The 11482-nt window shown below is 32.7% G+C and overlaps 1 long non-coding RNA gene across 1 annotated transcript; it reads left to right on the top strand.

Annotated features, from left to right (window-relative positions):
- The first annotated feature begins 6147 nt into the window (after positions 1-6147).
- Positions 6148-10917, top strand: LOC147812062 (uncharacterized). The gene is made up of 3 exons (XR_015432887.1): positions 6148-6194; positions 8354-8412; positions 10842-10917. It is a non-coding gene; the product is annotated as an uncharacterized LOC147812062 (long non-coding RNA).
- The last annotated feature ends 565 nt before the right edge of the window (positions 10918-11482 follow it).

Here is an 11482-nt window from a genome sequence, read left to right as displayed (position 1 = left end):
GAAAATAAATTTTAATAAAAAAATGCTGTTAAAAAGTCTCCTCTGTAATTTATAATTCTACTTTTATACCTTGAAAGAAAATTGCATCGATATTTCATCACTAAATAGAATTCATCTTCAACCAAAAATTTTGACCTCTTTCTGGTTAGTTAGTTTATTTAAATTTTAATGGAGGTGTTGTATTTTTGACACCAATATATGTTTCTAAAAGGTGCAAGAAATTCTTTCCTTCTTTTTGTCCAATGAAATTTTGACAATTTCCCATCAACACATCAACAAACAAATAACTGCAAAGAAAATAATAAAATAAAATAAAAAATACGTTAAGAAAGAATTAAAGTATGTTTTTAGTCCCTCATAAATGTATGTTTTCTTTCTCATGTTTTCTTTCCTTATACTAACGCATTTTGGCTTCCGGGCCATTATTGTATAGTATTATCATCAGTTATTAAATTTTGTTTTATGAAATAAAAAGGGATTTTACACGAAATAAAATTTTTGTAAAATCCCCTAATGTTTCTGAGCATTCTTTTAAAAAGTACAAAACCTACTTAGAAAATTGCTTCAAAATTTTTAAGGTATTCAAATCAAACTTTTTTTTTATTAGTTGCCAAATAAAATTCACTGAAAAATGAAGACCAAAAAAAATTAAATTTTTTCTGCGCATGAGCAGCATAAAAGAACTACCTTAACTACTTATATCTTGCTCAGTTTTTAACGAATCTTTTTGCGATTTTAATGCTATACGTTGTGCACGTAATGCCATCCATTCCATACAGTGTCTATACATACGTCTATCCATGAGCATGGCCAAGACTTAGAGCATCTTTCGTAGTTGTACACAATCTAGCTAAAATTTCTGGACACTATAGTACCTCCTGGTTAAAGTTCCTCAAAAAGTTTATCATGGTTAGCTTAGTTTCTAGTGGTGGAATACATAAACTGAGCTGTATGTGCACATTATGGACAATGGTTTTCTCCCAATAGTATGGTGATATTTCTGGGAATGCCTATTTCTTTACTAGCAGGACGGCAGGTCCATTCCAGTATTAAGACTAGAGCAGGTCATGGTTTGACGGAATTAGTATTCAGAGCTGAAATGGCTCAGAGGATAGAGCGTTCGCCTTCCAATGAGACGAACCGGGTTCGAATCCCAGTCGATATGAATTTTGTATCCAACTTGCATCGACCACAATACTGACATGAAATATTCTCAGTGGTGGACGGATCATGGGTTAGAGTCCCCTTGATGTCAGGCTAACAGAGGAAGGTTCTCGTGGTCTTCCCCTTCATGTAACACAAATGCGGGTTAGCTCTATCAACAAAAAAAGTCCTCCACGAAGGCAAATTTCTCCCATTACTCCATCCAGGAGTTCCTTTGTCTTCTGGATTGAGTTCAAAATTGCTACGGAGATGAACATTATTAGTCGCAATCCTATAAAATTGGATTGGCTGTTAACCGACGGTTATAAAATAAAAAACATTAGTATTCAAGAGCCTTGGAGGATCAGGTGATAGAGCGTTCACCTACCAATGAGATGCATCAGGTTCGAATCCCAGTGATGGCTGGTCGATAAGAATTCTACACCCGGCTCGTACTGACTACAGTGCTGACGTAAAACATCGTCAGAAATAGGCCGATCATGGGTTCGAGTTCCCTTGCCATCGTATTATCCGTGAGAGGTTTTCGTGGTTTTCCTCCTCACTTAACGCAAATGCGGATTAGATCCTTCAAAAAGTCTTTCACGGAGGTGAATTTCTTCCCTTGTCTTCTGGATTAAATTCAAAATTAAAAAGGTATGGAGTCGAACGTTAGTAATCTTACGCTCAAACAAATGGGACGTTTGCTCATTGTCGGTTCTGAAAAATTAGTTTTGAAAGACTAGACTTTCCCAGAGTCTCGTGGAACATATTTTGATCGAATTAGCTCGCAGATTACGTAGTCAGCTAAATCGAACATCATCACTGTTTGCCTTAACTTGAACTGTGGTGAAAGCCTATAAGTCAATACCTATCAAAAACTAGTAGAAAGTCTCACCCAGAAAATGTATTAGTCGTGAGCAAGTAAAATAATGTATAATTTTTTTTATTGTCCTAATTCTGGCTATTGTGACTCCACTTTTATGAATTTTTTATTCTTATGAATGCCTTATTTCTCAGATTGGAAGAGTAGTGTCGGGGAAGTAGATATCGACAATGTCATCCTTTATCTATTTAAAGGTACCCTACCATAGAACCGAATTAACATGTCTTATATACTAGTGAATAGGAATTACTTTTTTATAATAGTAGACACACTACAGTACTCCCCCACCAGAATTTTATCTGTGACTAAATTCGATGAACGGATGCCACTAGATGGTCGCTGTTTTGGGAGAAGCCGGGAAAGCTGTATTAAGATCACCGTACTTTTTAAATGCTGATTGTGAGAGGTGTATTAATTTCACTGCCGTGGTCACTCCTGTGTTGTCTTTAGCAGTCAAGTACATACTTTGTACGTTGTGTGTAATCGAGACTGAGTAGCAATAGTGCGAGGTGGTGGATAATGTCGCAGCCACAAGTAGCAAGTCAATTGATCTATGTGGACCATCCATCGAAGTAGGTTTGTTCAAATCGTAGTTGGCGTGTTCACATCGCGTTCGGGTCATCCGGGTCACCAATGTGGGGAGAGTAGATATAGACAATGTCAACCTTCATCTCTGAAAAGGTACTCCAACATAGAATTGAGTTAACATGTCTTATATACTGGTGAATGGGATTTATATTTTTTTAGTGGTAGATATACATATTTAGTCTAAAAATTTTAGAAGCATTCTGTATATTTTATATCTTGTATAGATATGAATCGGTATTCGGAAATGTTTGAAGAAGGCTGCGGAGATCAGTGTGGCAAAAAACCTTGTTTGTAAGTATTACTAATTAGCAATCTTAATTTTTGTATCAATTATTTAAGAAATTACATATTGCTTGGAAATGGATATAAAAACAAACAATATTTGTTTAATGAATATTAAACAACTGATTATTGGTATTTCTTTTAACCACTTCAAGATTCACAGAATGAGAAAGAAACTCTTTCCCGGGCTTGCCTATCCAAGTCAAAAAATTTTATTGTTTTCCATTGATGAAACAATATAATCATGATGTTAACCATCAATAATTCCTTCATGAATCATTATGTTTTTTGATAGTAACCGACATGAGTAACAATCACCCCAATGTAGGAATTCGGACTGATTTATGATGGTCCAACATAAGAATAACAACTTGTTTTGATTGTTCGTTCATGTTGAACAATCAAAAATTTTAATCATAGTTTCTTAGAAATCAAATGGTGGAATTAACATGAACAACCATCGTTCCAATGTAGGAATGCGGACTGATTTATGATGGTCCAACATAAGAATAACAACTTGTTTTGATTGTTCGTTCATGTTGAACAATCAAAAATTTTAATCATAGTTTCTTAGAAATCAAATGATGGAATTAACATGAACAACCATCGTTCCAATGTAGGAATGCGGACTGATTTATGATGGTCCAACATAAGAATAACAACTTGTTTTGATTGTTCGTTCATGTTGAACAATCAAAAATTTTAATCATAGTTTCTTAGAAATCAAATGGTGGAATTAACATGAACAACCATCGTTCCAATGTAGGAATTCGGACTGATTTATGATTGGTAAAAAAATTATTTCGGTGGTACATTTCTGAGAACCAACAAGAAGTCCAGTTAAAAAATGATGAAAATGTATAGTTAGAATCATCATGGACCATCACGGATTGTTGGTAAATGAGAATCAAACTTCTCTTGATGGGTAACCATCATAGTATTAAAGCGTCATTTTCCATCATTCCATGAGGGAAGCTTGTTGGCATATCAAAAACCATGAACGCATGATGTAAAATGTTGGATGATGGCGACAATCTAGTTATGCTGGACCATCGTAAATCACTCTGAAACCAGCATAAACCATCAAATTTTTTGATGTGACCATCAAGAATTTTGATTTGAGTATTCCGAATTTATGCAAATGATGAGATCAGGATGAATTGATACGTAAAATCGAAATGGTAAATTTAAAGTGCCGTATTGAGTCCCTAAGATCTTGAGTCGGTTGAGTCAGAAAGGTTTTTCTTATATACAATACTGTGAAAGGAGAATAGAACAATCTCACTAATATGTGATCACGGTTCACTGAAGCAATTATTGTCAAGAAAAATTGAAGCGAAAATGAATTTGAAAATAAAACACTTGCTTGTTCGACGCTCCTCATCATGATGGAACCACATAATTTATGAAAACAGCACCGGTTAAGTATAGTTTGTCTACGGTAAGAACTACCCCCGCCGCAAAGTCTTCTGCTGTCTTCTGTTATAGAAGCAAAAATAACATATTTCAGGGAGGGTAGCTCCTCTTTACTCTAGAGCTAACACATTTTAAGAAAAAGATTCCTATTCTTTCTCCGACTCGATCCAGAACCTGTTCTAAACAGTTACCCCACACCCCTACTTGAAATAGTTATACCTCGTTACCATAGTCACCACCACGGTACTAGCTAAGTGACTAGGGGAGTTCTTACTTTAGACAAACTATATGTTTCCAGAAAAAAACGGAAAATAAATTAAGTGAGGAAAAGAAAAGAATCGCGGTGGCCATTGGGTACGGCTGTGCAAATTAAGAAAACATTTGTGTCACCCCTCCCGATTAAATGTATTTTGTTTTGATTTGATTCCTCCCCCCCCCCCCCTCAGTTTCTATCTCCTTCAGTTTTCGTTAGCAATAACGCATTTAACTTGATTAAAAAACTCCATTCGCTTCAAAAATATACAGATTGGATAAAAGCGTCAACCTGTTTCAGGCGCTCAAAAATAGTCACTCATTTTCAAGACCTGAATTTGAAATATAAGACGTGAAATTGCCAACAAAAGAGCCGCGATGGCTCAGGGGATAGAGAGTTTTCCTGACAATGAGGTGAACCGGGATTTGATCCCGGCGATGGCTGGTCGATACGAATTCCGCATCCGGCTTGTACAGTACTGACTTGAAATATCCTCAGTGGTAGACGGATCATGGCTTAGAGTCCCCTTGCTATATACTTATATAAAGAAAATTCTTGTTTAAACAATATTCAAATGAATATTTCTGTATATTTGTGAACAAAATTGTAATCTTCATTCTTTTGGAATTTTAAATAATTGCCACTGATCAAGCGCGTTCCCGGGGTTGAGGTTGGCCGGACGCGGATTATACGGGTAAGGGTTTTACTATCATAGGTAAGTATCCGCGTCTGGAAGGAAAGAAAAAAGAAAGTGCCCTTGCCGTCAGGCTAACCGTGGGAGGTTCTCGTGGTCTTCCTCTCCATGTAACGCAAATGCGGGTTAGTTTCATCAAAAAGTCCTCCACGATGGCAAATTTCTCCCTGATACTTGATCCAGAAGTTCCCTTGTCCTCTGATTTGGGATCAAAATTACAAGGTTACGGAGTTGAACATTAGTAAGTCGTAAACCCAAAAATTGGGTCGGCTGTTCAACGACGGTCATAAAATTATAAAAATAAAACAAAAGATTGGAAATAATGGAGAGAAACAAACTTAGTAAACTTCAGTAGCCAAGAGTGAATAAAAATAAATATGAAAATTTTTTATACAAGTATATTTTTGAAGAAAACGAAATTTTTGTATCAAGTAATATCTCATCGCTTCACTTTCTTCGGATTAGTTATTTTACTACGCTTTTTTTTCTTGTTTCGCGACTGTCCTGTTTTCTTCAACTACATGATATTTTCTCATCAAGACGAATAGCGTTCCAAACATGTCCAATTTTTTGAATTTTAATTCTAAAGCAATTGAATTTGCTTTTATTATTATTATTACTAAGAATTCACTCTATTTAGTTTGATAAAAACATGTAATTCTGTATTTTTTAATTATATTATTAGCATATGATTTAACAAAATAACCATCATTTTAACAATTTTTTTTTTATAACAAAATGTTTAGATTCGTCAGTTATTTTTCGTGAAATAATGCTGAATGAATTTTTTTTTTTCAATTTTCAGAAGTCAAAATTGCATAAAAACACAAAAATAAAATTAACACATTTATTTTTAATAAGAAATTGTTTCTTATTTCCTTTATTTCAGTGAAAAAACATATGAAGTGGAGCTAATAAACAAAGGTCAAATAACGGTATGGTATAAAATTTTGCACTATGATTTTATTTATTATTTTATTATTATTATTACCACGTTTATATAAACTTGCCTTCGTGTATGTCTGTCCGGGTGGAATTTTGTAATCGATTTTAAACTAACTTCCCGACTAGCTACTAACTTCAAATTTGGCACATAGTTCAGAATTGGATGACAATGCATGAAAATGAAGAGAAAAAAGACATAAAAAGTAAAATAAAATTAAAATTAAAAAAAAAATTTTTGGAGATTGTCTTTTGTTGTTGATTCCATTATTTCAAATTAGTTTTACGTGTCAGGTGAAAATATTTTTACTGTCGGAGTATTTTTATTGGCTGAAAAATCACGTGGTAGGATTCAGTTTTTCCTCATTCATTTCCAGATTGTTTTAGTTGTCATCAGCATAAAACTAATGAAATTCGTAAAGGTATTGTTTTTCTATAAAGCTTTTTGTATCCCTAATTTAAAATGAAAGTTCTATTATTTTAGTAGTGGTCTTATTGTAGTCTTGACTACTCTTGACTAAGAAAAATAATCTAAATAAAAATATATATTTTTAAAAACCACGTTTTTTGTATTGAAGAATAATAAATGAAAAGTAATAATTTTTAAAAAATATAAAATAAAAATTTAAAAAATTATAATTTAAAATAAAAAAATTCAAAATAAAAAATAATATTTTTAAAAACTACGCTTTTGTAGTGGAGAATAATAATTAAAAAAAATTGAAGAAAGAAAAAAGTGGGGCGCATGAAATACATAACAGTATATATACACATTTTCTTACTCATACGCATGCACAGCCACATGTACATCCACATACATATGCATGTACACAATCATATTCCACATCCACATTCAGATACAATTACAATTACAGTTATACATACACATATTCTCAAGAGCACACATACACACACTAATATAACATTACTGTTATGTATTTCATGCGCCCCACGTTTTTCGTTTTTCAAATTTTTTTTAAATTATTATTCTCCACTACAAAAACGTGGTTTTTAAAAATATTATTTTTTATTTTGAATTTTATTTTAATATAATTTTACTAATTCCTTAATAATTTCTGTTCTGGTTTAATGTAGAATCTTTCATATTATAGAATAAAATAAACATGTGTAAATGAAAGTATTACAAAAAAATATGAAGTAAGAAAAAAATTTGGAAATGCTTTGTAAACTTGCTTATACAAAAATGCGCGCATAAAAATAAATCGAAATGCTAACGGAGATTCGTACAATCCAATTCAATTTAATAAATTTTATTGATATGAAGCAACAAAAAAAGCAGTATTATAGTTCAAAATGGACGATGTCTTTTAACACTGCCTTCTTCAATATTGTTTTTGTCTGATATTATCGAAATGCAAATACTTATACGTCAATTCACGACTACTATAGCGTATATTTCTTCTATTTCAGCATTAGCTCAGTATTTCGAAGTCTCCAAGAAAAATAAAAAGCCATAGTTTATGTGCCCTGCACTAGAATCAACATGATGATTTTATCAACATGATGATTTTATCAACATGATGATTATTATTTAAATCTTGCTGTGAAGAATTATCTCGACTTTTGAACAGACAAATAATTTATATTTTATAAGTTATTAAACCTTTTTTAAAAATCGCCAACTTGACGATATTTTCCCACTTAGATGAAAATTATCAAAATCACAGATTTGTACTAAGTTTTTGCAGAATTTTATGAACCCAGGTAGTGCAGAATTGAAGTAAGTTTTTAAGCATTGAAAAATGAGTAGATCACAAACGCTTTTCATCTTCACAAAAATGCGGCTTTTCTCTATATCGACAATTCGCGCCATTTTCGAAATAAGCGTAGACAGCGCTGGCTTTAGACAGGCTAAACTTGACCTAACTGTCCGGACCTTGATAAGTAACAGTTGCAAACTCACACCAGCTGTAAAAACAGCATCATTTCATATTACGGCGGAGTCCTCGAAAAACAGCCTTAACAAAGATTTTAAAACATACATCGGAAGGGCTATGATTGAATAACATAATAAACTGAATTATTTGCATAAAATAATCGTCAAAGTATTGTAAATTTCAGGAATTCACATTCGCAATAATCTTATTCTACTGCTATTATTTTTTTCTTTAAATTAATATCTCCGTTTCAGTGTAACTCCTCGAAAGCTGACTCACTCGAGAATGCAGATCTGGATGGAATGTATTGCAGGTAGGCTTTTTTTTAATAAATTAGATGTTGTTGTTGTAGTTGTAGCTCATTTACGTCGCACTAGAGCTGCACAATGGGCTATTGGCGATGGTCTAGGAAATATCCCTGAGGATGATCCGAAGACCTGCCATCACAATTTTGACCCCCTTGCTTCGGTAGCCCGACGACCTGCACTCGAAGTCGAGCACTTTATGGTAGAACAGTTTAACGAGGACCATTACCGTACACCCTCGGTCCCTACACAGACTGATCCAAGTGGTCACCCACCCGCACACTGACCGTAGCCAGTGATGCGTGACTTCGGTGATCTGCTGGGAACCGTGTCTCAACGATCGGACTTAATAAATTAAATATTTACGGGAGTAAATAGATTGCCGGTTCTATTGAAGCTATTATAAAATAAGCGCAATTGAAAGGAACATAGAAATGTAGTTCAATAGTGATCATCAGATTTCAATAGTAATTCACGTTTTTTTCCCTTTGCTTGAATATTTATTCTTAAGCCCCCTAATCTATTCCGTTGTCCTCACTTTTTGACAATGATTGCAAACATATGAATGGACCCTTTAAGTTATTGATACCTCTTTTATGAACTTCTTTGAAAATTAACCCGAGCAATTATTTTATTAATAGAAATTATATTGAGAAAAAAAATACGTTGCTCCATATAATATTTTATTTCATGGTAATTCAAAATAAATATAGCGATTACAAACTGCTTTAACTATTCATAAAAAAAATTTTATATATGAAATTTACTCAGAATGTTAAAAAAACTTCAAAACTTTGTATACATGCGTCGCATATTTTCTATGCGACTTCCCTTGATTTCACGGATAACTTCTATGCGGCAGTCCCTTTCACGCCATACATTATTTTATAGTTTTCCTTCTGCACAAACATCCAGTTTCTTCAAACATCCTATACCAGGGATGTCAAACTCAAAAGCTAACTTGGGCCAAATAAGCAATGCTTAACTTTAGATGGGCGGCAAAAAAAAATCAATGTTTATAGAAACAAATATTTTTATTTTAAATAGTACATTGTAATAAACATACATAAAGTTAAATTATTGTTTGATATTTGACATCTCTTCTCTGCTACTATCTTTCCTATTTCGGGAGAAATTTTATTGGCCCGAGTCAATATTTTTTCATTTCGAGTCAATATTGGGTCAATACTTTCAAAATTGACCCAACGTGAGCGTTATTAATACGGTTTCGGACAGGAGATTTATTTCTATTCATAACAGAAAATAATTACTCGCACTGATAAGTACTTCTAAACATGTAAATAATTTCTTATGCCAATTTTCGAGCATTTTCAAACCTTGCGGTAAGTATTTGTAAAATTCTGGCTTACCCACTTCAATGAATTTTGCCTTCAAATTTGAGTCTCACTGACTCTTCCATTTGCATATTACTGGATACTGAGTCTATATTTATTGAGAAAATTGAAGAAAACATACAAAATTTGCCTTCCAAAGAATTAAAATCCTTAAACCTTGTTTCAAATTCTGTTCTAAGATTTGAAATTTTTTCTGCGTATTTTTGATACGATGCAGTATCCCTGGAATGGCAGGTGCCGCAAGCCAATTAGAATTTTACATTTTCGCGCGTACAATTTAAAATTATCCGTATAGTTTATCAATAAAGTATATTATCATTTTATATGCTAGTTACCTTTCCAATTCACATTTCTATTTTATTTTTACTTTGCGTCGGATATATTGACTGGGCCGCAAAAATGTTCAACTCGGGCCGCGAGTTTGACACCCCTATCTTATACCATCTGCGTATGTTGCTTCTATTTGGAGACTCTTGTTTGAAACGCTGATGAAATCTTCTCTGTGATAACAGAATGACAATTGTTTTAAATTCTAACACGCGGAATGCTTTCTGCATTTGACTCATTCTTGCCAGAATTTAAGATTAAAAAGTAGCGAATGGGAGCTCCAAGAGTAGCAGATTCAATCATTTTGTAGCCCAAAAACACTGCGATTATATATATATATATATATATATATATATATATATATATATATATATATATATATATATATATATATTTCTAAAAAAAATACATTGTTCTATATAATATTTTAGTAATATAATTATTCCCTCTCTCTCTCATTTTTTAATTTGACTTTATATAACTGCAAAATTTTAAAGCTAAAGAGGAAGCTACTAGTAGAAATTATCATATGAGTAGCATAAATACTGTGCAACTTTTTTTATTCTTTTACTTCAAAATGTTGCCCTTTTTACAGTAATTCTGTTTGGGTTCAGAAAAAATCAATATGGGACTCTCATATATCTATAAAGTAGTTTTGTGTACTATTATCATATAATAGGACATTGTTTATTAAAAATTAAATCTCTTTTTGAAAAACTAATAATTTTTTTTAAAAAGCTCGAAATATTTTTCAGGTATAATAACATATCCCTGACGATTACATTCAATCAATTCATCTTATCGAAAGTGACGTCAGTTCCTAGAATACAGGTATATCACAAACATTTATACTTTCTTTTTTTTTCTTCAAATCCTCTCTTGGTCATCAAGAACGTAGAAAGTTGAATTTCGATCTGGAATACTCTCCTTTTGAAGTGAAGAACATTCCCCCTACTTAGAACATTCGCGTATTCAATCAACTGCCAGAAAGTAAATTGATTAGCCTCAAAAAAATTACCACAAGGTTTTCTACAAAATACCACGGAAAATTAGCCTTTTCAAAACTGTAGCTGGATTGTTTTTGGTTTTTTTTTAGAGCTGGATTGTCTGCACAAAGTAGATCCGTAGTCTCAACGATATTTTTTGTTAACATCCAAAAATAAATTTTTACGTTTTTGCGATAAAAATTGCAAAGTAGATCCGTAATCATAACGATTTTTTACAATACAAGAGCAAAATTTTCTCCCTAAAAATTTACGAAGAAAATCCGTAGTCAAAATGGGTTTTTTTACTAAACCGATACAGGTTTTTCTTCGTATGAGTAACAAAGTAAATATGTCATCAAATTTGATATTTACAGTATGGGAACACGCTTTCTTTATGGAATATACGAACT

Source organism: Parasteatoda tepidariorum, chromosome 4 (genome assembly GCF_982258835.1).
Source record: "Parasteatoda tepidariorum strain Cologne lab strain chromosome 4, Ptep-v5.0, whole genome shotgun sequence".
NCBI lineage: Eukaryota > Metazoa > Arthropoda > Arachnida > Araneae > Theridiidae > Parasteatoda > Parasteatoda tepidariorum.
The sequence above is the reverse complement of the archived record's forward strand: the minus strand, read 5'-3'. Positions and strand labels throughout refer to the sequence as shown.